This window comes from Triticum urartu, chromosome 7, assembly GCF_003073215.2.
Source record: "Triticum urartu cultivar G1812 chromosome 7, Tu2.1, whole genome shotgun sequence".
Taxonomy (NCBI): Eukaryota; Viridiplantae; Streptophyta; class Magnoliopsida; order Poales; family Poaceae; genus Triticum; species Triticum urartu.
In genome coordinates, this window is record NC_053028.1 from 446,105,770 (window position 1) to 446,129,969 (window position 24,200).

The window sequence follows — 24,200 nt, forward strand, 5'->3', positions numbered from 1 at the left end:
AAGCATGCCAAGGCTGAAGCCCAAAAGGCCCTCCAGGAAATTGAGGCGATGAGGAAGATAGCGGGGTAAGGCCTTCAATATGCAAAGCAAGCATGTGAAAGTAAATTACTTGTTACTTACCCGAGTCCGGAGCTCTCCAGGAGCATTCGCAGATTTGCCCCGCAGCGTGTCGGATGCCGCGAAAGTATTACCAGGCCGAGGAGGGAAGCTCGACGGAGAAGTTGTTCTGGTCTCAGTATACTGGGACCGAACACCCGATGCCTGTGAGCGACCAGCTGAAGCAACTGGTCGAGCTGCACAAGGCGGCCGAACAGGCCATGAGGGGCCTTATAGTCCGGATGTGGCCTCGACTCCCTTCCCAACAGCTACTTCGGCCTGGTGAGGCGGCTTGTATGCCTGCCCACGGCTGGAAGTCATAAAGCGGTCCGTCTGCATCGAAGGTGCACGCCGGGCTTTTGCCCGTGCGAAGGTGCACTGGGCCAAGATGGACGCCGAGAAGCTGGTGAAGGAGGGGCCGCCGCAGGGCAAGGAGCATCGCCACCCCGAAATGTATTATGAGGGTGTCCTGAAGGGTGCCCGTCTTGTGGCGGACGAGTGTGCGAAGGATGTAATTTTTGAATGAACTTGCTCGTGTGATCCTGTATTATGAAAACTTGTTCATATGCGCTATGCAACGCTTGTTTGAATTTAAAATATTACCTTCTATGCGGCTGTTTATTAAATCTGAGAGATGGCCAGTCGTCGGCTTCTGCCCCCATGCCATGAGTGCTGGGGTGTTCGGATAATCTGAGCACTCTTGTTCCCATTGTTGGGTCCTTCGAGGGAGGTGCTCAGCACAACGAACAAGGCAATCAGACTATAATGCTTTATCACTCTCACTTAGCCATAGAAGTCTACAATTTTAAATTTTGGCGAAGCCCCTAGTATTCGGAAGGCCGAATTCGGGGCGCTATACACGCCTTAAGCCGGACAAAGCCGACTCCTCGCTCTAAGCGGCATAAGTCTTTAGGGACTCGAGACCTCTCGAACAGCGACCAGCTCTCGCCTTATCATGACAGTCAGTTTTAGCTTTCTCTACTGAGGTGCTTTGCCCAGATGAACCGGGGCACAATCGCAGTAGTTCTCCCAGTGCTACCTTAGCCGATATAGCGGAACGTAAGGTACCAAAACATGGGAGCCGGGCAAACCCAACTATTGACCCAAGACATGATTCGGAGCTGATGCATATAATGCTATAAGTTCGGGGTGCCGCACTGTCGAAAGTGTTCGGACTTCTCATGCCTATTATGGGGTATGCTTAAGCCCCTAGCGTATTGGCCGTACCAGAGTGTACGGGTGCTGAATGTCATGAATGAACATATATATAAAAAAGAATAGAGAATGCGATAATAGTCTAGTGCTATGCATTGTTTATTCAAAAAGGTGCGTCGAAGCATAATGATACAAGTAGTGCGATAAGCAAAAAGTAGGACTATTTGACATGTCCCCTCCAAGGGCAAGCTGAGGAATGGTATTTAAAGCAGGTATTTCACTCGTTATCAGAGACCACCTGGGAGTCCATGGTGCGACGTAGCTTTCTGCCTCCTTGGTTGTTGTATCGTGTGTCCGGCAATCGTACTGCCGGACGGGGTTTCCAGAGAGTAAAGTCCTGAAAGAGAGAAAAAATAACAAAGCGGGAAGCCCCTAGTGCGGTTGAGCCGCGTTTTGGGGCGTGCCTAGTCGTGCCCCCACCTATGCCCATGGTATTTTCAATGCGTAATTATGTACGCATGGCACGATTTCGCCGTTTGGCTGGGACTGGGGTGGGGGCCGCATTGCTATGCGAGCTCGGAACGTGCCAGGCGGTCTTGTTGCAGATTACTCCGGGCGCGCTTGACGGTGTCCGGGTGTTTAATCACGAACTGGTGGATTGCCTGAAGAGGCTGCTTTGTGCTTCTGCTGCGAGGGCCGCAGTGTGCTCCTCCGTGCGGAGAGAGCGCTCTGTGTTTCCATTGACTGTGATGACCCCCCGAGGTCCTGGCATCTTGAGCTTGAGGTATGCATAATGCGGTACCGCATTGAATCTCGCAAATGCGGTTCGCCCGAGCAGTGCATGATAGCCACTGCGAACGGGACTATATCGAAGATTAACTCCTCGCTTCGGAAGTTATCCGGGGATCCGAAGACCACTTCCAGTGTGACTGAGCCTGTGCAATGGGCCTCTACACCTGGTATGACGCCTTTAAAGGTCGTTTTTGTGGGTTTGATCCTTGAGGGGTCTATACCCATTTTGCGCACTGTGTCCTGATAAAGCAGGTTCAGGCTGCTGCCGCCGTCCATAAGGACTCGAGTGAGGTGAAATCCGTCGATGATTGGGTCTAGGACCAGTGCGGCGAATCCGCCATGACGGATACTAGTGGGGTGGTCCCTGCGATCGAAGGTGATCGGACAGGAGGACCATGGGTTGAACTTTGGGGCGACTGGCTCCAACGCATATACGTCCCTTAAGCGCACGCTTCCGCTCCCTCTTGGGGATGTGGGTTGCGTATATCATGTTCACCGTCCGCACTTGTGGGGGAACCTCTTCTGTCCTCCGGTGTTCGGCGGCCGGGGCTCCTCCTCGTCATTGCTATGTAACCCCTTATCTTTGTTTTCGGCATTTAACTTGCCGGCCTGCTTGAACACCCAATTCCCTGTTGGTGTGGTTGGCTGGCTTGTCGGGGGTGCCGTGTATTTGACACGAGCGATCGAGTATACGGTCCAAACTGGACGGGCCCGGAGTGCTTCTTTTGAATGGCTTTTTCCGCTGACCGGGTTTAGAGCCTCTGAATCCGGCATTGACTGTCGTATCCTCGGTATTGTCGCTGTTGATGCGGCGCTTGTGTTTGTTGCGACGTGACCTGCCATTGCCATCCTTGGTATCCGAAGTACCATGGTTCTTTGATATGTTATTGCTGCGAGCCAGCCAGCTGTCCTCTCCCGCACAAAAGCGGGTCATGAGTGTCGTGAGGGCTGCCATAGATTTCGGCTTTTCCTGGCCAAGGTGCCACTCATCGCGGATGTTATGCTTAAAAGCTGCTAGGGCCTCTGCATTTGGACAGTCGACTATTTGATTTTTCTTTGTCAGGAACCGGGTCCAGAATTGCCTGGCCGATTCCTCTGGCTGCTGAATTATGTGGCTCAAGTCATCGGCATCTGGTGGTCGCACATAAGTGCCCTGGAAGTTGTCGAGGAATGCGGCTTCCAGATCTTCCCAATAGCGAATGGATTCTGCTGGCAAGCTGTTGAGCCAATGCCGAGCTGGTCCTTTGAGTTTAAGTGGGAGGTATTTGATGGCGTGTAGATCGTCACCGCGGGCCATGTGGATGTGCAGGAGGAAGTCCTCGATCCGTACCGCAGGATCTGTTGTGCCGTTGTATGATTCGATATTTACGGGTTTGAAACCCTCTGGGATTTGGTGATCCATTACTTCATCTGTGAAGCATAGGGGGTGTGCGGCGCCTCTGTACTGGGCTATGTCACGATGCAACTCAAATGAGTCTTGTCCGCTGTCTTCGGCCCGGCCGGATTTACTTTTACTGTATCCGGTGTGACGGTTATCGTCTCGCGTAGTGGCGCGCCCTCGCGATCCATAGATCGATCTTGCGTGTTTTGCTTTGTCCTCCAATACGTCTCGCAGGTCTAGCATGTTTCCCTGTGCCTTGACATTTTTATTTGAGTGGCATCGGGGCGCGGGCTGAGCTTTTGGCTGAAATGCCTCTCTGTCGCGGCCACGAGGTGGCCGATCAGCCGCGTCATACGTTGGAGATGTAGGTTTTAATGCTTCCTCCTCCAGTCGGGGTAGCAACCTGGACTTCGAGTTCATATTCCTCGGCCACAAGGACTTCAGTCCATCTGTCAGCTAGCAAATCTTGATCAGCTTGAAGTTGCTGTTGCTTTTTCTTAAGGATATTTGTTGTGGCTATAAGCCGGCGCTTGAAGCGCTCTTTCTCGACGGGATCCTCACGCACGACTAATTCGTCATCGTCGAGGCTTGCCTCGTCTTCGGAGTGAGGCATGTAATTATCATCCTCCGCCTATCCATCTGCCGCTCTCTCGGGGGGGGGGGGCTGGCTTCTCCATCCTCCTGCTCTAAATCTTGCTGGAGGGGATTGTTGTCATCTTCGGCATTGTCCGGAGTGCTATTATCTCCTGTGCTGGTATCACCGCTTTTGCTTTGGCGAGACTTAGAGCGGCGCCACTGACGTCGGCGCTTGGGTTGCTTCTTGGAGGGGTCATCCTCCGCTGTCCCGTCGACATTGCCTTCTTTGGGTGTGTCCACCATGTATATATCATATGATGAGGTGGCTGTCCAGTACCCTGTGGGCAGTGGTTCCTGTTCGTCTCCCGCATCATCGTCCATACCGTCGATGTCTTCGGAGTCGAAGTCGAGCGTGTCGGTCAAATCGTCGACAGTGCCTACTAAGTGGGTGGTGGGTGGGCGGCGAATTTCTTCGTCATCCGCATCCCAATCCTGCCGGACATAGTTCGGCCAGGACTCTTCTGACAAGGAGAGATACCTTAATGAGTTCAGTATGTCGCTGAAGGGCGAGTGCTGAAAGATATCCGCGGAGGTGAACTCCATGATCGGTGCCCAGTCGGATTTGATAGGCACGGGCGCAGGTGGTTCGGAGTCCGTGGCCGGGGAAGAATCCGGCAGTTCGGCGTCACGGCTCCCGTGAAGGGTAAGGTCGATACTCGGCTCGATCACCGCTGAGAATGCGGCCTCCATGGCGGGGTCTATCCACCTGTCCATGGATGGCGTAATTGGCTCCGAATTGAGCGTCGGAGCGGTTGCCGGTGCGATCTCCTGAACACTGTCTGATGGTATAGCTAAATCATGCTCATCGTGACCGTGTGGCGCACTCGGCAGGGGATCGAATCCGTCGAAGATCAAGTCTCCGCGGATATCGGCTTTGTAGTTTAAGCTTCCAAACCTGACCTGGTGGCCAGGGGCATAACTCTCGATCTGCTCCAGATGGCCAAGTGAGTTGGCCCGCAGTGTGAAGCCGCCGAATACAAAGATCTATCCGGGGAGAAAAGTCTCACCCTGGACTGCATCACTATCGATGATTGAAGGAGCCATCAAGCCTAACAATGACGACACAGAGGAACTCTCAATGAAAGCACCAATGTCGGTGTCAAAACCGGCGGATCTCGGGTAGGGGGTCCCGAACTGTGCGTCTAGGCGGATGGTAACAGGAGGCAGGGGACACGATGTTTACCCAGGTTCGGGCCCTCTTGATGGAGGTAAAACCCTACGTCCTGCTTGATTGTTCTTGATGATATGAGTGGTACAAGAGTTGATCTACCACGAGATCAGAGAGGCTAAACCCTAGAAGCTAGCCTATGGTATGATTGTATGTTCGTCCTACGGACTAAACCCTCCAGTTTATATATACACCGGAGGGGGCTAGGGTTACACAGAGTCGGTTACAAGGAAGGAGATCTACATATCCGTATTGGCAAGCTTGCCTTCCACGCCAAGGAGAGTCCCATCCGGACACGGGACGAAGTCTTCAATCTTGTATCTTCATAGTCCAACAGTCCGGCCAAAGGATATAATCCGGCTGTCCAGATACCCCCTAATCCAGGACTCCCTCATCCACCATAATACTTATGCTATCTTGAGAGAAGCCACTAGTGAAACCTATGGCCACTGGGTCTATTCTTCATCGTATAAGTTTCCAATCTACTTTATTTTGCAATCTTTACTTTCAATCTATATCATAAAAATACCAAAAATATTTATCTTATTATTATCATCTCTATCAGATCTCACTCTTGCAAGTGGCCATGAAGGGATTGACAACCCCTTTATCGTGTTGGTTGCGAGGTTCTTATTTGTTTGTGTAGGTACGAGGTGACTCGCGCGTGGTCTCCTACTGGATTGATACCTTGGTTCTCAAAAACTGAGGGAAATACTTACGCTGCTCTACTGCATCACCCTTTCCTCTTCAAGGGAAAACCAACGCAGTGCTCAAGAGGTAGCAAGAAGGATTTCTGGCGCCGTTGCCGGGGAGATCTATGCCAAGTCAAGACATACCAAGTACCCATCACAACTCTTATCCTTCGCATTACATTATTTGCCATTTGCCTCTCGTTTTCCTCTCCCCCACTTCTCCCTTGCCGTTTTATTTGCCATTTTTTCCGTTCGCCTTCTTCCCATATGTATGTTTCTTTGTGTTTCCATGTGCCTTCTTTTTGCTTGCATCTTTCCTTGCTAAAAATCTATTGATATGGATCCACTTAAAGTGTTCTACTTGGATCATCTTCGATCCTTATGTGCTCGTGCTGAAACCCCAACTAGCCTAGTTGATGGGAAATCTTTAGATGAGCATGCTCATTTTGTGCGTCACTGTTTTTCTGAAAAAGGGAGACTCTTATGAGATCAAATAAAAAGATTGCTATGTTATTCTTGGAATCTTTGTGAAATTATTGATCTTACTTGTTGCTCTAAGAACCCTAAAAAACAGCTCCCCTACCTATGTGAGTTTAATGATAATGAAACCTTATCTTCTTATGCAAAGGGTGTTTATAGTTACTACGATATCAAACAAATTGAAAGAATTTGTTGCTGTTAAGGGTGCTTATGAAGTTGCTTCTTTGTTTTAAAAGTACGATATTACTCTCTACGAATCTGAAAATTTGGATATACTTAAATATTGCTATGAAAACTATGCTCATAATGTGTATGTCAAAGAATTTACTGAAAGAATGACCGTTGCTTTGGAAGAAAATAATGATATGCATGAATCTATAGATAATTATGATTCCGATGATTTGATTGAAATATCCCTTGATGAACATGATGCTTGCTATTCTTGTGACCATGATGCCGCTATTTATGAAGATGAGTTTGCTATAGTTCCTTATGTTAAACATGAGATCGTTGCTATTGCACCCATACTTGATAGTTCCTTCCATGAAAAGCATGATTGCAATGATGTTATTATAAATTATCTTAGTGTCAATTGTGTTATTTATATGCAAAACCCTAAGCTTGGGGATGCTAGTTTTTCTATGTCCACTACTTGTTGCAATGATCATGATTGGGGTGATTCTTCTTACGATCTTGAAAATTTATTTACTCTCCATGATGAATATGAGATTGATAATAATGTTTGCAATATTATTGAAAGTGGGTTTGGAAGAGTGTCAACTTTAGATCCCACATATTTGGATAATGTTCAATCTTATGAAATTTTTGATAAAAGTGAGTTTGGAGAGGTCATGACTTTAGTTAATGTTAATCCCACTATTTTGGAAGAGTGTCAACTTTGCATACATGTGGATCGTGTTAAGAATATGTTTTGTGATAGCTATATTGTTGAATTTTCTTATGATCCTACATGTAATTATTATGAGATAGGAAAATATGGTTGTAGAAATTTTCATGTTACTAAATTACCTCTCGTTATGTTGAGATTGCTACTGTTTCTTTCCGATCCTTGCATATGCTAGTTTTTGCTTGCCTTGATAATTTGTTTGCCTATAAGATGCCTATGCATAGAAAGTATATTAGACTTAGATGTGTTTGTCATGTGTTTTATGACACTCTCTTTGTGCTTCAATTCTTGTCTTTCATGTGAGCATCATTGAAATCTTATGCCTAGCTATAAGGCTTTAAAGAAAAGCGCTTGTTGGGAGACAATCCAATATTTTCCTTGCTATTATTCAATAAAAATATTATCTAGCCTCTGTTTTTGTTGTGTTTTTTGTGTTTAATTAGTGTTTGTGCCAAGTAGAACCGTTGGGAAGACTTGGGGAAAGTCTTTTTGATCTTGCTGTAAAAAATAGAAACTTTAGCACTCACGAGAATTGCTGCCATATTTTATTGGAGAGTGATATTTAGTTAATTCTTTTTGCAGATGATTAATAGATAAATTCCTCACGTCCAGCAATTTATTTTAGAATTTTTGGGGTTCCATAAGTTTGCGTTAGTTACATATTACTACAGACTGTTCTGTTTTTGACAGATTTTGTTTTTCGTGTGTTGTTTGCTTATTTTGATGAATCTGTGGCTAGTAAAAGAGTTTATAAACCACAGAGAAGTTGGAATACATTAGGTTTAACACCAATATAAATAAAGAATGAGTTCATTATAGTACCTTGAAGTGGTGTTTTGTTTTTTTCGCTAATGGAGCTCACGAGATTTTTTGTTAAGTTTTGTGTTGTGAAGTTTTTCAAGTTTTGGGTAAAGATTTGATGGATTATGGAACAAGGAGTGGCAAGAGCCTAAGATTGGGGATGAACAAGGTACCCCAAGGTAAATCCAAGGACACCAAAAAGCTTAAGCTTAGGGATGCCCTGGAAGGCATCCCCTCTTTTGTCTTCGTTCATCGGTAACTTTACTTGGAGCTATATTTTTATTCACCACATGATATGTATTTTGCTTGGAGCGTCTTGTATGATTTGTGTCTTTTCTTTTTAGTTTACCACAATCATCCTTGCTGTACACACCTTTTGATATAGACACACATGAATCGGAATTTATTAGAATACTCTATGTGCTTCACTTATATCTTTTGAGCTATATAGTTTTTGCTCTATGTGCTTCACTTATATCTTTTAGTGGTGGTTTTATTTTATAGAAATAATTGATCTCTCATGCTTCACTTATATTATTTTGAGAGTCCTTTAGAACAACATGGCAATTTTCTTTTAGGCATAATAAAAAATTTCATATAAGTGCATTGAATACTATGAGAAGTTTGATACTTGATAATTGTTTTGAGATATGGAGATGGTGATATTAGAGTCATGCTAGTTGAGTAGTTGTGAATTTGAGAAATACTTGTGTTGAAGTTTTTGATTCCCGTAGCATGCACGTATGGTGAACCATTATGTGATGAAGTCGGAGCATGATTTATTTATTGATTGCCTTCCTTATGAGTGGCGGTCGGGGACGAGCGATGGTCTTTTCCTACCAATCTATCCCCCTAGGAGCATGCGTGTAGTACTTTGTTTCAATAACTAATAGATTTTTGCAATAAGTATGTGAGTTCTTTATGACTAATGTTGAGTCCATGGATTATACGCACCCTCACCCTTCCACCATTTGCTATCCTCTCTAGTACCGCGTAACTTTCACCAGTACCATAAACCCATCATATACCTTTCTCAAAACAGCCACCATACCTACCTATTATGGCATTTTCATAGCCATTCCGAGATATATTGCCATGCAGCTTTCCACCGTTCCATTTGTTATGACACGCTTCATCATTGTCATATTGCCATGCATGATCATGTAGTTGACATCGTATTTGTGGCAAAGCCACCGTTCATAATTTTTTCATACATGTCACTCTTGATTCATTGCATATCCCAGTACACCGCCAGAGGCATTCACATAGAGTCATATTTTGCTCTAAGTATTGAGTTGTAATTCTTGAGTTGTAAGTAAAAAGAAGTGTGATGATCATCATTATTAGAGCATTGTCCCAAGTGAGGAAAGGATGATGGAGACTATGATTCCCCCACAAGTCGGGATGAGACTCCAGACGAAAAAAGAGGCCAAAAAAAAGAAAGAAGGCCCAAATAAAAAAATGAGAGAAAAGAGAGAAGGGACAATGTTACTATCCTTTTTCCACACTCGTGCTTCAAAGTAGCACCATGATCTTCATGATAGAGAGTCTCCTATGTTGTCACTTTCATAAACTAGTGGGAATTTTACATTATAGAACTTGGCTTGTATATTCCAATGATGGGCTTCCTCAAATTGCCCTAGGTCTTCATGAGGAAGCAAGTTGGATGCACACCCACTTAGTTTCCTTTGTTGAGCTTTCATACACCTATAGATCTAGCGCACCCGTTGCATGGCAATCCCTACTCACTCACATTGATATCTATTGATGGGCATCTCCATAGCCCATTGATACGCCTAGTTGACGTGAGACTATCTTCTTCTTTTTGTCTTCTCCACAACCACCATTATATTCCACCATAGTGCTATATCCATGGCTCGCGCTCATATATTGCATGAAAATTGAAAAAGTTTGAGAACATCAAAAGTATGAAACAATTGCTTGGCTTGTCATCGGGGTTGTGCATGATTTCATATTTTGTGTGATGAAGATAGAGCATATCCAGACTATATGATTTTGTAGGGATAACTTTCTTTGGCCATGTTATTTTGAGAAGACATGATTGCTTAGTTAGTATGCTTGAAGTATTATTATTTCTATGTCAATATTAAACTTGTATCTTGAATCTTTCGGATCTGAACATTCATGCCACAATAAAGAAAAATTACATTGAGAAATATGTTAGGAAGCATTCCACATCAAAAATTCTGCTTTTATCATTTACCTACTCGAGGACAAGCAGGAATTAAGCTTGGGGATGCTTGATACGTCTCTAACGTATTTATAATTTTTGATTGTTCCATGCTATTATATTATCTATTTTGAATGTTAATGGGCTTATTTTTACACTTTTATATTATTTTTGGGACTAACCAATCAACCGAAGGCCCAGCCTAAATTGCTATTTTTTGCCTATTTCAGTGTTTCACTGAAAAGGAATATCAAACGGAGTCCAAACGGAATGAAACCTTCGGGAGCGTTATTTTTGGAACAAACGTGAGCCAGGGGACTTGGAGTGGACGTCAAGAAACAATCGAGGAGGCCACGAGACAGAGGGGCGCGCCCACGCCCTGGGCGCGCCCTCCACCCTCATGGGCCCCTCGTTGCTCCACCGACCTACTTCTTCCTCATATATATATATATATCCATATACCCCGCAAACATCCAGGAGCACCACGAAACCCTATTTCCACCGCCGCAACCTTCTGTACCCAAGAGATCCCATCTTGGGGCCTTTTTCGGAGTTCCACCAGAGGGGGCATTGATCACGGAGGGCCTCTACATCAACTCCATGGCCTCTCCGATGATGTGTGAGTAGTTTACTTCAGACCTTCGGGTCCATATCTAGTAGCAAGATGACTTCTTCTCTCTCTTTGGATCTCAATACAAAGTTCTCCTCGATTCTCTTGGAGATCTATTCGATGTAATCTTATTTTGCGGTGTGTTTGTCGAGATCCGATGAATTGTGGGTTTATGATCAAGTTTATCTATGAACAATATTTGAATCTTCTCTAAATTCTTTTATGTATGATTGGTTTATCTTTGTAAGTCTCTTCGAATTATCAGTTTGGTTTGGCCTACTAGATTGATCTTTCTTGCAATGGGAGAAGTGCTTAGCTTTGGGTTCAATCTTGCGGTGCTCGATCCTAGTGACAGAAAGGGAAACGACACGTATTGTATTGTTGCCATCGAGGATAAACAGATGGGGTTTACATCATATTGCATGAGTTTATCCCTCTACATCATGACATCTTGCTTAAGGCGTTACTCTGTTCTTATGAACTTAATACTCTAGATGCATGCTGGATAACGGTCGATGTGTGGAGTAATAGTAGTAGATGCAGAATCGTTTCGGTCTACTTATCACGGACGTGATACCTATATACATGATCATACCTAGATATTCTCATAATTATTTGCTTTTCTATCAATTTCTCGGCAGTAATTTGTTCACCCACCGTAATACTTATGCTATCTTGAGAGAAGCCACTAGTGAAACCTGTGGCCCCCGGGTCTATTCTCCATCATATAAGTTTCCAATCTACTTTATTTTGCAATCTTTACTTTTGATCTATATCATAAAAATACCAAAAATATTTATCTTATTATTATCATCTCTATCAGATCTCACTCTTGCAAGTGGCCGTGAAGGGATTGACAACCCCTTTATTGCGTTGGTTGCGAGGTTCTTATTTGTTTGTGTAGGTACGAGGTGACTCGCGCGTGGTCTCCTACTGGATTAACACCTTGGTTCTCAAAAACTGAGGGAAATACTTACGCTGCTCTACTGCATCACCCTTTCCTCTTCAAGGGAAAACCAACGCAATGCTCAAGAGGTAGCACCAAGCACCCAAGAGTAATAAGCTTCTCAACTTGTAACTTCCACGTACCACCGTGGAGAACTCAAACCGATGCATCAAATGCAATGGCAAAGGCACATGAGTGCCCAAGTCCTTCTCTCCCAAATCTCACCGAAGCAACTAATGCTAGGGAGGAAAATGAGAGGAAGAACGAAGAAGAGAACACAAAGAACTCCATGATCTAGATCCAAAGGGTTCCCCTCACATAGAGGAGAAAGTGATTGGTGGAAATGTGGATCTAGATCTCCTCTCTTTTTTCACCCCTAAACTAGCAAGAATCCATGGAGGGATTGAGAGTTAGCAAGCTCGAAGAAGGTCAACAATGGGGGAAGAACACGAGCTCAAAGGATAAGGTTCATTTGGCAAGAAGACTGACGGTGTCCTGGACTAGGGGGTACTCACCACATCGTCTCCCGATCAGTTGGATTGGGCCGAGGACCCCCATGGCCATTTACTCATGGGCCAGTTCGGACAGCCGAAGACATATACGGGGAAGATTCCACAAGACTTGGTGATCAAGACAAGGACTCCTCTCCACCGACGTATTCGACTAGGACTCTTGTTATCCTAGGCCTCTGGTATGTTATATAAGCCGAGGCCAGGCTAGTCAATAGATGATTATGATATTATTCATAATACCCTTAGGTTTTAGACCACAACATACGATTTCGAGGTAGATCAACTCTGTACTTGATACTCCATCAATATAAATAAGAGCAGGACGTAGGGTTTTACCGGCCCGAACCTGGGTAAACATCGTGTCCACTGTCTCTTGTTACCCATCGATTCATGATACACAATTTGGGACCCCCTACCCAAGATCCGCTGGTTTTGACACCGACATTGATGCTTTCATTGAGAGTTCATCTGTGTGATCGGCAAAGGATCGATGGCTCGTCTACAGATCGACTGCGACGTCGGCGTCTTCGTCGCCGCCTCGACTGGTCACCTTGGCTTGACCGAGGACCATGCCCCACCTCCAATCATCATGTTCGGACGAGGGCCTTCATCAACATCAACTCCGATCTCTATTAAGATCATGGAGGAATCATCCATGAAGTCGGGGGCTCAACGTCAACATTGCCCTCGGGTAGTCCTGGCCATCTCTGGCCCAGCCCTGTCGGCCCACCCAGGCTCGGCCCTAAAATCCAGGGCCTAGGCCCGATGGGCTTGCCCGTGGGCCGGGCTTGGGCTTGAGTTTTGAGCCCACCAGCAGGGCCCGGACGGGCTTGGGCTTGGCATATTGGCATTTTAAGGAAGAGGCCCGGCCCACGGCCCTAAGTCCTAAGGGCTTTTCAGGGCTTTTTACCATATGGGCCGGGCTTGGGCTTGCAAAATAGGCCCGTTGATAGGGCTTGGGAGGGCCCGGGCCTTAGTTTTCTGGCGTGGGAATTTTTAGGCCCGGCCCAGCCCGGCCCATGGCCAGGTATACCCTCGAGCGACCGTGCTGTTTTTCCGAATAGCGAACTTGTATCCTCTGCCACCATCTCCTCGAGCATCTCTTTGACGATTTCTTTGGTGGAATTGTGGGGAGTTGAGTCTACAACAACCACGCAAAATTTCGTCGAGTTCCGATGGAGGAATCTCTGACAATCTACGATATACCGGAGCCCTGTCAAATCTGGACGGGAATCTAGATGAGTTTAGGGCGTGGTCTCCCGCACCTAGCTCGGACGTCCTTTGGAAGATCCAACCGTTGATCGGCTGCATAATTCCTATATCTACCACCCCTCAAAATTTCAGCTCAATCCGATCGTCCAAACTCCGAGAACCTTCTGATTAGTGCATCCCTTTTCGGATCTGTTTTCTGCGCGAATACGAATCCGACCAGAATTCATGTTTCTTTATGAACGTGATATTGGACAACCTTCTTAAAGGAATTTTCTTCTAGGGTATTGTGCGTTGTTGTTAAACACGTGCCCATAAAATTTTAGGCCTCCTGTGAGGTAATCTTCACCATCATGCTGGTGTCAAACCAGTCCGGCAATATTGCTCCATGGCTGCCGACGCGCGCTAGACACGTCGTCGCTTTTTGAGCCGAGCTCAACTTCTTCGGATCATCATCTCGGCGAGTGAACAAGAGTTTGGAATCACCAAGGATAAATCATCACCAACATTGCCGCCCATGGACTACATGGAGCAGGCACACAGGCATCGCCGCATGGTCACTTCATCAAACCGGCATTGACCGTCACAAGTTACGACCTGCGTTGGCATGGCCACACTGTTGCTTCTTCAAGCCGATGTCCATCACGTCGAACTGCTTCAACACCTCGGCTGACATGGCAGCTGCAACTTCTCCTTACCGACCTGCTCTGTCTCCTCGGCTAGACCGAGGGCTTCGTCATCTCTTCATCAACTTACTTCGGAGACTTCGGTGTCACCAGCTAACCAGCTTCATCACAATAGCTGGACCACAGGCTTTGCCTCGGCGAGCCAATCCTTGCCAGCATTGCCATGCCACCGCTTCATCACCCATCAGGCAATGGGTGTGCGGATCGAGTCCCAATTTTGGGAGTAACCTTTCTCCAGATTGCTACAACAGATAAACAAGGTGCTATTAATCTTAGTATTTTTTTCTTGCTTGGGTTTATTTTTCCCAAGGAATTATTATTCTGGTTTATTTCATCATCTGTACACAGGCCTATCAAATGGTGGCCGCATTAACAACGGCCGCGTGGTGGTTCGGTCAGTTTTCGTATATAGTTCGGCGAATGCCGCATCCGAAACTCAGACCGGCCTGTGAAGTCAGGCTTTGCCACGCCTTCACCGCATCACGCCGATGCCCTGCATCGACATTGACTTCGGCGCCAGGCTACATCTCTTGCAATAAATTATTTTTGCGAAAAGCAATTATCCTTTTTGAACCGCACTATTTTATGTGTGTAGGTGATCGACTTCGACTGCGTCACATGGTCACTTTGGCAAGCCGACGTCGTTGTCCCAATCGGCATAAATCGGCTCACGTGATCACCTTGTTGGTCGAATCGCCATACCGACATGTTCGGTTGCCTTGGGGACTTCGACATCACTGAGAGAGCTCTACCTCATCGAGTGTTCGGCACACGGGCCATATTTCTTTTATTATTCACTTTGCTTAAATTATTAATTATGTAGAGATTTTTTATTATTATCATCATTATTATGTCAGGACCCCGATTCCAAGTCACATCGATCTAGCCGGTAACACCTCATATCACATTGCGGCCTCATGCACGGTATCCCCACGGGTGTCGCCTTACCATGGCCCGAGACCGTTTGCGCCTTTTGGCTCACATATATGATAGTGTCGCTAGCATCCATATGACAGAGAACCCGGGCCGACATGGCTAGTCGTGAACCCAAAGCGGCACAGACCTATGGAGACAGGCATACATGAATCACATCGAGCATGTCGGTCATCAGCGTGTGAATCCAGGCTGTAGCACTGGGCTAACAAGACTCCATGGAACCCGGGCTATAGCAAGCTAGGCAGGACTCCAGATGTCACCGCGTTACATTTCCCCAAAGGGACAGACATAGGAACGAAGTGAAACACATGCCGGCCAGTCAAGTGTCCTGAGCAGTAGTGCTGGGCTAGCAGGACTCCAGTGAACCGGGCTGTAGCGGACTACTATGGCTCGAGGAGCACTAGACTACATTTCCCCATAAGAGAGGCTGCCAAGTATAAACAACTAGATTGTCGGATCCCACACATACCAAGCATTTCAATCATACACACAATATGCTCGATATGTGCAAATACAACATGGCATCACAACAAAACTCTACAACTCAATTACTTTATTTAAGGCTCCAGAGAGCCATACATAACATGTTCATATAGGTAGGGGTCACATGACCCGACACTCAAGTCATACAAGCATACAAGCACATGCGGAAGCAAATAGTCTGAGTACAAACACTAGAAAGAAAGAAGGCTTCTCGAAGCCTATCTATCTACATAGGGCCCTCCATGGCCAGGATCACCACCTGGGTGGCAAGTTACTCATCGATGTCGAGGTCTACATAAAACCCATTGGAGGGGGCGGTGTTGTCGTCTGAAAACAGTAATTAAAGCAAACATGAGTACAAAGGTACTCAGCAAGTCTTACAACAGAACCTACTATACATGCTCATTCTCAAGAAGGTGGTGGAGTTATTGCAGCAAGCCAGCTTTGACTCTTGGCTAAGCTATCCTACAAGACACCACTAGTAAAATAGTTTTCACACACGAGTCCACTAATCACCAACACAATACTCCACCGGGGATCCTCCCTCGCCATCCTACGAGAGAGCCATCCTCGGTACTCACACTTATCTTGAGTCTTTTAGTAGTAACCATTAACTTGTCTATGAACTGTATAGGCAACCAAGCAGTCCTTTACCATGGACGCGGCTATTCGAATAGATGATGTTAACCCTGCAGGGGTGTACTTCTTCATACACGCTCTCACCACTTACCGTCGTTTACACGACATGTACTCGACAACCTTCAAGCGGAAGCCCAACGGGGGTGTCCGTTGGCGAACGTAGCAGAATTTTAAAATTTTCTATGCATCACCAAGATCTATCTATGGAGTCATCTAGCAACGAGGAAGAGGGGAGTGCATCTACATACCCTTGTAGATCGCGCGCGGAAGCGTTTAAGAGAATGGGGTTGATGGAGTCGTACTCGTCGTGATCCAAATCACCGATGACCAAGTGCCGAATGGACGGCACCTCCGCGTTCAACACACGTACGGTTGGGAAGACGTCTCCTCCAACTTGATCCAGCAAGGGGGAAGGAGAGGTTGATGAAGATCCAGTAGCACGACGACGTGGTGGTGGAATCAACGGTGATCTCGGCAGGGCTTCGCCAAGCGCAGGGTGATGGAGGAGTGTCACGGGAGGGAGAGGGAGAGGCCAGGGGCTTGGGTGTGGCTTCCCTCCCTCCCCCCCACTATATATAGGGTGCCTAGGGGGGGGTGGCCCTAGGAGATCCAATCTCCTAGGGGGGCGGCGGCCAAGGGGTGCCTTGCCCCCCAAGGCAAGGGTGGCGCCCCCACCCCTAGGGTTTCCATCCCTAGGCGCAGGGGGAGGCCCAAGGGGGGCGCACCAGCCTAGTAGGGGCTGGTTCCCCTCCCACTTCAGCCCATGGGACCCTCCGGGATAGGTGGCCCCACCCGGTGGACCCCCGGGACCCTTCCGGTGGTCCCGGTACAATACCGATTACCCCCGAAACTTTCCCGATGGCCGAAACTTGACTTCCTATATATAAATCTTCACCTCCGGACCATTCCGGAACTCCTCGTGACGTCCGAGATCTCATCCGGGACTCCGAACAACTTTTGGGTTAACGTATGCTAATATCTCTACAATCCTAGCGTCACCGAACCTTAAGTGTGTAGACCCTACAGGTTCGGGAGACATGCATACATGACCGAGACGCCTCTCCGGTCAATAACCAACAGCGGGATCTGGATACCCATGTTGGCTCCCACATGCTCCACGATGATCTCATCGGATGAACCACGATGTCGAGGATTCAATCAATCCGTATACAATTCCCTTTGTCAATCAGTACGTTACTTGCCCGAGACTCGATCGTCGGTATCCCAATACCTGGTTCAATCTCGTTACCGGCAAGTCACTTTACTCGTACCGTAATGCATGATCCCGTGATCAACCACTTGGTCACATTGAGCTCATTATGATGATGCATTACCGAGTGGGCCCAGAGATACCTCTCCGTCATGCGGAGTGACAAATCCCAGTCTCGATTCGTGCCAACCCAACAGACACTTTCGGAGATACCTGTAGTGTACCTTTATAGTCACCCAGTTACGTTGTGACGTTTGGCACACCCAAAGCACTCCTACGGTATCCGGGAGTTGCACAATCTCATGTTATAAGGAATGATACTTGACATTCGGAAAAGCTACAGCAAACGAACTACACGATCTTTGAGCTATGCTTAGGATTGGGTCTTGTCCATCACATCATTCTCCTAATGATGTGATCCCGTTATCAATGACATCCAATGTCCATAGTCAGGAAACCATGACTATCTTTTGATCAATGAGCTAGTCAACTAGAGGCTCACTAGGGACTTGTTGTGGTCTATGTATTCACACATGTATTACAATTTCCGGATAACACAATTATAGCATGAATAATAGACAATTATCATGAACAAAGAAATATAATAATAACCATTTTATTATTGCCTCTAGGGCATATTTCCAACAGTCTCCCACTTGCACTAGAGTCAATAGTCTAGTTACATTGTGATGAATCAAACACCCATGCAGTTCTGGTGTTGATCATGTTTTGCTCTAGGGAGAGGTTTAGTCAACGGATCTGCCACATTCAGGTCCGTATGTACTTTACAAATCTCTATGTCTCCATTTTGAACACTTTCATGAATGGAGTTGAAGCGACGCTTGATATGCCTGGTCTTCCTATGAAACCCGGGCTCCTTGGCAAGGGCAATAGCTCCAGTGTTGTCACAGAAGAGAGTCATCGGGCCCGACACATTGGGTATGACTCCTAGGTCGGTAATGAACTCCTTCACCTAGACTGCTTCTTGTGCTGCCTCCGAGGCTGCCATGTACTCCGCTTCACATGTAGATCCCGCCACAACGCTTTGCTTGCAACTGCACCAGCTTACTGCCCCACCATTCAAAATATACACGTATCCGGTTTGTGACTTAGAGTCATCCAGATCTATGTCGAAGCTAGCATCGACGTAACCCTTTACGACGAGCTCTTCGTCACCTCCATAAACGAGAAACATATCCTTAGTCCTTTTCAGGTACTTCAGGATATTCTTGACCGCTGTCCAGTGTTCCATGCCAGGATTACTTTGGTACCTTCCTACCAAACTTACAGCAAGGTTTACATCAGGTCTAGTACACAGCATAGCATACATGATAGACCCTATGGCCGATGCATAGGGGACGACACTCATCTTTTCTCTATCTTCTGCCGTGGTCGGGCATTGAGCCGTGCTCAATCTCGTACCTTGCAATACATGCAAGAACCCCTTCTTTGACTGATCCATTTTGAACTTCTTCAATATCTTGTCAAGGTACGTACTCTGTGAAAGACCAATGAGGCGTCTCGATCTATCTCTATAGATCTTGATGCCTAATATATAAGCAGCTTCTCCAAGGTCCTTCATTGAAAAACACTTGTTCAAGTAGGCCTTTATGCTTTCCAAGAATTCTATATCATTTCCCATCAACAGTATGTCATCCACATACAATATGAGAAATGCTACAGAGCTCCCACTCACTTTCTTGTAAATGCAGGCTTCTCCATAAGTCTGCGTAAACCCAAACGCTTTGATCATCTCATCAAAACGAATGTTCCAACTCCGAGATGCTTGCACCAGCCCATAAATCGAGCGTTGGAGCTTGCACACCTTGTCAGCATTCTTAGGATCGACAAAACCTTCCGGCTGCATCATATACAATTCTTCCTTAAGGAAACCATTAAGGAATGTCGTTTTGACGTCCATTTGCCATATTTCATAATCATAGAATGCGACAATTGCTAACATGATTCGGACGGACTTCAGCTTCGCTACGGGTGAGAAAGTCTCATTGTAGTCAACCCCTTGAACTTGTCGATAACCCTTAGCGACAAGCCGAGCTTTATAGATGGTTACGTTACCATCCGCATCTGTCTTCTTCTTAAAGATCCATTTATTTTCTATGGCTCGCCGATCATCGGGCAAGTCAGTCAAACTCCATACTTTGTTTTCATACATGGATCCTATCTCGGATTTCATGGCTTCCAGCCATTTGTCGGAATCCGAGCCCGCCATCGCTTCTTCATAGTTCGAAGGTTCACCGTTGTCTAACAACATGATTTCCAAGACAGGGTTGCCGTACCACACTGGTGCGGAACGTGTCCTCGTGGACCTACGAAGTTCAGTAGCAACTTGATCTGAAGTTTCATGATCATGATCATCAACTTCCTCTCTAGTCGGTGCTGGCACCTCAGGAACATTTTCTTGAGCTGTGTCACTTATCGGTTCAAGAGGTAATACTTCATCAAGTTCTACTTTCCTCCTACTTATTTCTTTCAAGAGAAACTCTTTCTCTAGAAAGGACCCATTCTTGGCAACAAAGATCTTGCCTTCAGATCTGAGGTAGAAGGTATACCCAATAGTTTCTTTAGGGTATCCTATGAAGACGCATTTTTCCGATTTGGGTTCGAGCTTTTCAGGTTGAAGTTTCTTGACATAAGCATTGCATCCCCAAACTTTTAGAAACGATAGCTTAGGTTTCTTCCCAAACCATAATTCATACGGTGTCGTCTCAACGGATTTCGACGGAGCCCTATTTAAAGTGAATGCGGCAGTCTCTAAAGCATAGCCCCAAAATGACAGAGGTAAATCGGTAAGAGACATCATAGATCGCACCATATCCAATAGAGTGCGATTACGACGTTCGGACACACCATTACGCTGAGGTGTTCCAGGCGGCGTGAGTTGTGAAACTATTCCAAATTTTCTTAAGTGTGTGCCAAATTCGTGACTCAAGTATTCTCCCCCACGATCTGATTGCAAGAACTTGATTTTCTTGTCACGTTGATTCTCAACCTCACTCTGAAGTTCCTTGAACTTTTCAAAGGTCTCAGACTTGTGTTTCATTAAGTAGACATACCCATATCTACTCAAGTCATCAGTGAGGGTGAGAACATAACAATAGCCACCGTGAGCCTCAACACTCATTGGACCGCACACATCAGTATGTATGATTTCCAATAAGTTGGTTGCTCGCTCCATTGTTCCTGAGAACGGAGTCTTGGTCATTTTACCCATGAGGCATGGTTCGCACGTGTCAAATGATTCGTAATCAAGAGACTCTAAAAGTCCATCTGCATGGAGCTTCTTCATGCATTTGACACCTATGTGACCAAGGCGGCAGTGCCACAAGTATGTGGGACTATCATTATCAACCTTACATCTTTTTGTCTTCACACTATGAATATGTGTAGCATTACGCTCGAGATTCATTAAGAATAAACCATTCACCATCGGAGCATGACCATAAAACATATCTCTCATATAAATAGAACAACCATTATTCTCGGATTTAAATGAGTAGCCATCTCGAATTAAACGAGATCCTAATACAATGTTCATGCTCAAAGCTTGCACTAAATAACAATTATTGAGGTTTAAAACTAATCCCGTAGGTAAATGTAGAGGCAGCGTGCCGACGGCGATCACATCGACCTTGGAACCATTCCCGACATGCATCGTCACCTCATCCTTCGCCAGTCTCCACTTATTCCGCAGCTTCTGCTTTGAGTTACAAATGTGAGAAACCGCACCAGTATCAAATACCCAGGAGCTACTATGAGTACTGGTAAGGTATACATCAATTACATGTATATCACATATACCTTTAGTGTTGCCGGCCTTCTTGTCCGCTAAGTATTTGGGGCAGTTCCGCTTCCAGTGACCACTTCCCTTGCAATAAAAACACTCAGTCTCGGGCTTGGGTCCATTCTTTGGCTTCTTCCCGGCAGCTTGCTTACCGGGCACAGCAACTCCCTTGCCGTCCTTTTTGAAGTTCTTCTTACCCTTGCCTTTCTTGAACTTAGTGGTTTTATTCACCATCAACACTTGATGTTCCTTTTTGATTTCCACCTCTGCTGATTTCAGCATTGAATACACCTCAGGAATGGTCTTTTCCATCCCCTGCATATTGAAGTTCATCACAAAGCTCTTGTAGCTCGGTGGAAGCGACTGAAGGATTCTGTCAATGACCGCATCATCCGGGAGATTAACTCCCAGTTGAGTCAAGCGGTTATGCAACCCAGACATTCTGAGTATGTGCTCACTGACAGAACTATTTTCCTCCATCTTACAGCTGAAGAACTTGTCGGAGACTTCATATCTCTCGACCCGGGCATGATCTTGAAAAACCATTTTCAGCTCTTCGAACATCTCATATGCTCCGTGTCTCTCAAAACGCTTTTGGAGCCCCGGTTCTAAGCTGTAAAGCATGCCGCACTGAATGAGGGAGTAATCATCAGCACGTGACTGCCAAGCGTTCATAACGTCTTGGTTCTCTGGGACAGGTGCGTCACCTAGCGGTGCTTCTAGGACATAATCTTTCTTGGCAGCTATGAGGATGATCCTCAGGTTCCGGACCCAGTCCGTATAGTTGCTGCCATCATCTTTCAGCTTGGTTTTCTCTAGGAACGTGTTGAAGTTGAGGACAACGTGGGCCATTTGATCTATAATACATATTGTAAAGATTTTAGACTAAGTTCATGATAATTAAGTTCATCTAATCAAATTACTCAGTGAACTCCCACTCAGATAGACATCCCTCCAGTCATCTAAGTGTAACATGATCCGAGTTAACTAGGCCGTGTCCGATCATCACGTGAGACGGACTAGCCAACATCGAAGAACATCTTCATGTTGATCGTATCTCCTATACGACTCATGCTCGACCTTTTGGTCTTCCGTGTTCCGAGGCCATGTCTGTACATGCTAGGCTCGTCAAGTCAACCTAAGTGTATTGCGTGTGTAAATCTGGCTTACACCCGTTGTATTCGAACGTTAGAATCTATCACACCCGATCATCACGTGGTGCTTCGAAGCAACGAACCTTCGCAACGGTGCACAGTTAGGGGGAAAACTTTCTTGAAATTATTACGAGGGATCATCTTATTTAAGCTACCGTCGTTCTAAGCAAATAAGATGTAAAACATGATAAACATCACATGCAATCAAATAATGACATGATATGGCCAATATCATTTGCTCCTTTTAATCTCCATCTTCGGGGCTCCATGATCATCATTGTCACCGGCATGACACCATGATCTCCATCATCGTGTCTTCTTGAAGTTGTCTCGTCATCTATTACTTAGGGGTGGAAAGTGGTAGCGGATAATCCGAAATATCCGATATTCGTATCCGAGAAAATGCCTATTCGTATCCGAAACATCCGCATCCGAACCAAAATGGAAATGGAAATTATCCGTATCCGAATTTATTAAACAAATATAAAATAAAATACGGTAGGATATTTTTACACAAATGGATATGGAAGTGGATATATCCGTATCCGAATAATATTATGAGAGGTAATTTTCAAAATTTTGGACCCAATATTCCAATTATCCAACATAAAAGCCAAACAAGTGGTCAAATTTTACTCTTTATATGATTAAACTTATAAATTATTATGCATTACAATAGTATTTATTCATAAACCTATTTATCATTGACTTATTGTATGTCACAAGTTGATTATTTCAGGTCACACAGCTATCGAATAATATACTTAAGCAATATGTTGATATTATTCGTATCTGTTCCGAATCAAGAAAATATTCAATACATATCCGTATTCGAATAATATCCGAGCCGCATCCGTATCCGATAACATCCGTATTCAGATTCGTATTCGTTTTGAAAATATGAAAATGAAAGTGGTAAGAGCACTATCCGATCCGCATCCGATCAATTTCCACCCCTACTATTACTTCTACTACTATGGCTAACGCTTTAGCAATAAAGTAAAGTAATTACATGACGTTTATGTTGACACGCGGGTCATAAATAAATAAAGACAACTCCTATGGCTCCTGCCGGTTGTCATACTCATTGACATGCAAGTCGTGATTCCTATTACAAGAACATGATCATCTCATACATCACATATATCATTCATCACATCCTTTGGCCATATCACATCACAAAACACTTGCTGCAAAAACAAGTTAGACGTCCTCTAATTGTTTTTGCAAGTTTTTACGTGGCTGCTATAGGTTTCTAGCAAGAACGTTTCTTACCTACGCCAAAACCACAACGTGATATGCCAATTTCTATTTACCCTTCATAAGGACCCTTTTCATCGAATCCGATCCGACTAAAGTGGGAGAGACAGACACCCGCCAGCCACCTTATGCAACTAGTGCATGTCAATCGGTGGAACCAGTCTCACGTAAGCGTACGTGTAAGGTCGGTCCGGGCCGCTTCATCCCACGATGCCGCCGAATCAAGATAAGACTAGTAACGGCAAGCAAATTGACAATATCGACGCCCACAACTGCTTTGTGTTCTACTCGTGCAGAGAAACTACGCATAGATCTAGCTCATGATGCCACTGTTGGGGAACGTAGCAGAATTTTAAAATTTTCTACGCATCGCCAAGATCTATCTATGGAGTCATCTAGCAACGAGGAAGAGGGGAGTGCATCTACATACCCTTGTAGATCACGCGCGGAAGCG